Here is a 6,339-nt window from a genome sequence, read left to right as displayed (position 1 = left end):
TCTAGTTTCGAGAAGAATGCTGGTGCAATTTTGATTGGGATTGCATTGAATGTGTAGATAGCTTTGGGTAGTATTGACATTTTGACAATATTTATTTTTCCAATCCATGAGCAGGGAATGTCTTTCCATTTCTTTAAATCTTCTTCAATTACCTTCATAAGCTTTCTATAGTTTTCAGCATACAGATCCTTTACATCTTTGGTTAGATTTATTCCTAGGTATTTTATGCTTCTTGGTGCAATTGTGAATGGGATCAGTTTCTTTATTTGTCTTTCTGTTGCTTCATTGTTAGTGTATAAGAATGCAACTGATTTCTGTACATTGATTTTGTATCCTGCAACTTTGCTGAATTCATGTATCAGTTCTAGCAGACTTTTGGTGGAGTCTATCGGATTTTCCATGTATAATATCATGTCATCTGCAAAAAGCGAAAGCTTGACTTCATCTTTGCCAATTTGGATGCCTTTGATTTCCTTTTGTTGTCTGATTGCTGATGCTAGCACTTCCAGCACTATGTTAAACAACAACGGTGAGAGTGGGCATCCCTGTTGTGTTCCTGATCTCAGGGAAAAAGCTCTCAGTTTTTCCCCGTTGAGGATGATGTTAGCTGTGGGCTTTTCATAAATGGCTTTTATGATCTTTAAGTATGTTCCTTCTATCCCGACTTTCTCAAGGGTTTTTATTAAGAAAGGGTGCTGGATTTTGTCAAAGGCCTTTTCTGCATCGATTGACAGGATCATATGGTTCTTCTCTTTTTTTTTGTTAATGTGATGGATCACGTTGATTGATTTGTGAATGTTGAACCAGCCCTGCATCCCAGGAATGAATCCCACTTGATCATGGTGAATAATTCTTTTTATATGCTGTTGAATTCGATTTGCTAGTATCTTATTGAGAATTTTGGCATCCATATTCATCAGGGATATTGGCCTGTAGTTCTCTTTTTTTACTGGGTCTCTGTCTGGTTTAGGAATCAAAGTAATACTGGCTTCATAGAATGAGTCTGGGAGTTTTCCTTCCCTTTCTATTTCTTGGAATAGCTTGAGAAGGATAGGTATTATCTCTGCTTTAAACGTCTGGTAGAACTCCCCTGGGAAGCCATCTGGTCCTGGACTCTTATTTGTTGGGAGATTTTTGATAACCGATTCAATTTCTTCGCTGGTTATGGGTCTGTTCAAGCTTTCTCTTTCCTCCTGATTGAGTTTTGGAAGAGTGTGGGTGTTCAGGAATTTGTCCATTTCTTCCAGGTTGTCCAATTTGTTGGCATATAATTTTTCATAGTATTCCCTGATAATTGTTTGTATCTCTGAGGGATTGGTTGTAATAATTCCATTTTCATTCATGATTTTATCTATTTGGGTCATCTCCCTTTTCTTTTTGAGAAGCCTGGCTAGAGGTTTGTCAATTTTGTTTATTTTTTCAAAAAACCAACTCTTGGTTTCGTTGATCTGCTCTACAGTTTTTTTAGATTCTACATTGTTTATTTCTGCTCTGATCTTTATTATTTCTCTTCTTCTGCTGGGTTTAGGCTGCCTTTGCTGTTCTGCTTCTATTTCCTTTAGGTGTGCTGTTAGATTTTGTATTTGGGATTTTTCTTGTTTCTTGAGATAGGCCTGGATTGCAATGTATTTTCCTCTCAGGACTGCCTTCGCTGCGTCCCAAAGCGTTTGGATTGTTGTATTTTCATTTTCGTTTGTTTCCATATATTTTTTGATTTCTTCTCTAATTGCCTGGTTGACCCACTCATTCGTTAGTAGGGTGTTCTTTAACCTCCATGCTTTTGGAGGTTTTCCAGACTTTTTCCTGTGGTTGATTTCAAGCTTCATAGCATTGTGGTCTGAAAGTATGCATGGTATAATTTCAATTCTTGTAAACTTATGAAGGGCTGTTTTGTGACCCAGTATATGATCTATCTTGGAGAATGTTCCATGTGCACTCGAGAAGAAAGTATATTCTGTTGCTTTGGGATGCAGAGTTCTAAATAGATCTGTCAAGTCCATCTGATCCAGTGTCTCATTCAGGGCCCTTGTTTCTTTATTGACCGTGTGTCTAGATGATCTATCCATTTCTGTAAGTGGGGTGTTAAAGTCCCCAGCAATTACCACATTCTTATCAATAAAGTTGCTTCTGTTTATGAGTAATTGTTTTATATATTTGGGGGCTCCGGTATTCGGCGCATAGACATTTATAATTGTTAGCTCTTCCTGATGGATAGACCCTGTCATTATTATGTAATGCCCTTCTTCATCTCTTGTTACAGCCTTTAATTTAAAGTCTAGTTTGTCTGATATAAGTATGGCTACTCCAGCTTTCTTCTGGCTTCCAGTAGCATGATAAATAGTTCTCCATCCCCTCACTCTGAATCTAAAGGTGTCCTCAGGTCTAAGATGAGTCTCTTGTAGACAGCAAATAGATGGGTCTTGTTTTTTTATCCATTCTGATACCCTATGTCTTTTGGTTGGCGCATTTAATCCATTTACATTCAGTGTTATTATAGAAAGATACGGGTTTAGAGTCATTGTGATGTCTGTATGTTTTATGCTTGTAGTGATGTCTCTGGTACTTTGTCTCACAGGGTCCCCCTTAGGATCTCTTGTAGGGCTGGTTTAGTGGTGACAAATTCCTTCAGGTTTTGTTTGTTTGGGAAGACCTTTATCTCTCCTTCTATTCTAAATGACAGACTTGCTGGATAAAGGATTCTCGGCTGCATATTTCTTCTGTCTAGCACACTGAAAATCTCGTGCCAATTCTTTCTGGCCTGCCAAGTTTCAAAAGAGAGATCAGTCACGAGTCTTATAGGTCTCCCTTTATATGTGAGGGCACGTTTACCCCTTGCTGCTTTCAGAATTTTCTCTTTATCCTTGTATTTTGCCAGTTTCACTATGATATGTCGTGCAGAAGATCGATTCAAGTTACGTCTGAAGGGAGTTCTCTGTGCCTCTTGGATTTCAATGCCTTTTTCCTTCCCCAGTTCAGGGAAGTTCTCAGCTATGATTTCTTCAAGTACCCCTTCAGCATCTTTCCCTCTCTCTTCCTCCTCTGGGATACCAATTATGCGTATATTATTTCTTTTTAGTGTATCACTTAGTTCTCTAATTTTCCCCTCATACTCCTGGATTTTTTTATCTCTCTTTTTCTCAGCTTCCTCTTTTTCCATAACTTTATCTTCTAGTTCACCTATTCTCTCCTCTGCCTCTTCCATCCGAGCCGTGGTGGTTTGCATTTTGTTTTCCATTTCCTTTAAAGCGTTTTTCAGCTCCTCGTGACTGTTCCTTAGTCCCCTGATGTCTGTAGCAAGAGATTCTCTGCTGTCCTGTATGCTGTTTTCCAGCCCAGCGATTAATTTTATGACTATTATTCTAAATTCACTTTCTGTTATATTATTTAAATCCTTTTTGATCAGCTCATTAGCTGTTGTTATTTCCTGGAGATTCTTCTGAGGGGAATTCTTCCGCTTGGTCATTTTGGATAGTCCCTGGTGTGGTGAGGGCCTGCAGGGCACTTCCCCTGTGCTGTGGTGTATAACTGGAGTTGGTGGGCGGGGCCGCAGTCCGACCTGATGTCTGCCCCCAGCCCACCGCTGGGGCCACAGTCAGACTGGTGTGTGCCTTCTCTTCCCCTCTCCTAGGGGCGGGATTCACTGTGGGGTGGCGTGGCCCGTCTGGGCTACTTGCACACTGCCAGGCTTGTGATGCTGGGGATCTGGCGTATTAGCTGGGGTGGGAAGGCAAGGTGCACGGCGGCAGGGGGGGCAGGCTTAGCTCGCTTCTCCTTAGGTGATCCACTTCAGGAGGGGCCCTGTGGCAGCCGGAGGGAGTCAGATCGCTGCCGGAGGTTTGGCTCCACAGAAGCACAGAGTTGGGTGTTCGCGCGGAGCGAGCAATTTCCCTGGCAGGAGCCGGTTCCCTTTGGGATTTTGGCTGGGGGATGGGCGGGGGAGATGGCGCTGGCTAGCGCCTTTGTTCCCCGCCAAACTGAGCTCTGTCGTCCGGGGGCTCCGCAGCTCACCCTCCCTTTGTCCTCCAGCCTTCCCGCTTTCCGAGCAGAGCTGTTAACTTATGACCTCCCAGACGCTAAGTCGCGCTTGCTGTCGGAACACAGTCCGTCAGGCCCCTCCGCTTTTGCAAGCCGGACTCGGGGGCTCTGCTTGGCCGGCGAGCCGCCCCTCCGCCCCAGCTCCCTCCCGCCAGTCCGTGGAGTGCGCACCGCCTCGCCGCCCTTCCTACCCTCTTCCGTGGGCCTCTCGTCTGCACTTGGGTCCGGTGACTCTGTTCTGCTAATCCTCTGGCGGTTTTCTGGGTTATTTAGGCAGGTGTAGGTGGAATCTAAGTGATCAGCAGGACGCGTGGTGAGCCCAGCGTCCTCCTACGCCGCCATCTTCCCAGAATCTATATTCTTTTCAAATAAACGGTTAAGGTTTGGGATTTTTTGTAACTATTTTTTGTAGTAAAAAAAAGCTGATAAGAAATACTTTAATAATTATAAATTTTTGAGTTGGAATTTAAATAAAAACTTTAAAAAAGAAAAAAAGTTAAAAATTATATGTTTTTCAGAATTAGTTTTGTGGTGCAAATATAAGAATCCTTCCTAAATTTGAAAGTATATTAAGTTTTTAGTTCTTTCTCTTGAAATTATAAAAAAAGGATTTAGAAATTAATAGTGTATAGTGGTAATGATATTCAAGAAAAAAGGCATTCCTAGATTCCAAAACTTTGTCTGTTCTACTAAAGATTCTGTCTTATCACCATGCTGTGCATATTTTCATGTGATTCTTTAAAAAGCATCAGGAGAGTATGATTAGAAACACATATTTGGCGACATATTTACGTTTTTTAATAGGAAATGCTGGAGGTGTTGATTATTAAGTAAACATATCAATGTCTATTTTTAAAGTGATACTTGATTTTTAATATGTGGGTCTTCTGTAGTTGTCTAATTTGTAAAGACACCTATTTCATTAAAGAAGAGTAAGTGTTTTTTTTTTTTTTGTTTTTTGGTTTTTTTTTTTTTAATTTTTATTTTAGAGACAGAGAGACAGAGCACAAGTGGGGGAGGGGCAGAGAGAGCCAGAGACAGAATCTGAAGCAGGCTGCAGGCTCTGAGCAGTCAGCACAGAGCCTGACGCGGGGCTCGAACCCACAAACCGTGAGATCATGACCTGAGCTGAAGTCGGGCGCTTAACTGACTGAGCCATCCAGGCGCCCCAAAGAAGAGTAAGTTTTAACCAAAGCATTTGCTATTCAATGAGTAACATCTCAAAGGCACACATAAAGCCAAAATTCTGATGTGCAGAGTCAAATAAACAACCTATTTCCACCTGAAAAAAAAATTAATGCTTGATGTGAAGAGTATAAAGAGAAAAGTTCTTGATAACTTCCATAAAAATAAGAAACCTTTATGAAAATGTATTTCCTATTGCCATTAGTTCAGAGCAGAAAGAATTCTTCTGTCACAACAATCTTCAAAACGTAAATGGGAAGGGCTAGAAGTGCCCATAAGGGATATCAACCCATCAGGAATTTTAATCTGGAAGAGGTGGAACTATGTAATAGGGACTTAGTGTGGAATCATACATTTTGAATGGTACTTTGAGTGAATAGAAAACATCATTATGAGTGCTCTATTCTGTCTTTCAGAAAAGGTGTCAAATCTCTTTCTATATTCTGTAATGTATGATTTTTAAAGCCCAATAAAACAGTAACTTAGAATTCTATCTTCATTTGCTCTTTATTTCTCCTATACATGTATATATGTAAACTAGTGGGCATAATACAGAATATGATGAGTAAAGTTGTAACAGTCAATAATAACTTAGTCTATAGAAATGCACAAAGTTTGCCCATGAGTTTTTATCATCCTAAGAACACAAAGCATATACATATCCATTTCCTCTATGAAACAATGCTGAAGCACCCAAAACATCACTGGTAGAACTTATGACTTTATTTTTTCAGAAGTAGTTGGTGAAATTAGAAATGTTATCAGTTTAATTTACTTCTCTATTTCAAGGGCTTAGAAGAATACACTGAATATGGCAAGTGCTCTCTCAAAATTTACGAAAGGAATGATTTTTCTAATCACTAACTGAACTGCTTGACAAAACTTAAATGGGTAATAAATGTCACCATTGCAAAAGTTCTGATCACTAAGAATCTAATAAAAATCTGAGTTCCTTGTTCAAGTAAGATATAGAATGTTGATCATCCAGTTTTATAAATATTACTATCTGTTTTTAATCTGGTTTTGAATTTTGGTTTCACTTCTTATGTGAACTGATGGAGGCATAATTGTTCAAATTAAAACTGGGAGAGAGAACCCACACAATAATTTGAGCAGAAA

Source organism: Lynx rufus, unplaced genomic scaffold, assembly GCF_022079265.1.
Source record: "Lynx rufus isolate CCGP_SWC_20201006 ecotype Redwood Valley unplaced genomic scaffold, mLynRuf1.p SCAF_7, whole genome shotgun sequence".
In the NCBI taxonomy this organism is placed as follows: domain Eukaryota; kingdom Metazoa; phylum Chordata; class Mammalia; order Carnivora; family Felidae; genus Lynx; species Lynx rufus.
This window is presented reverse-complemented; position numbering follows the sequence as displayed.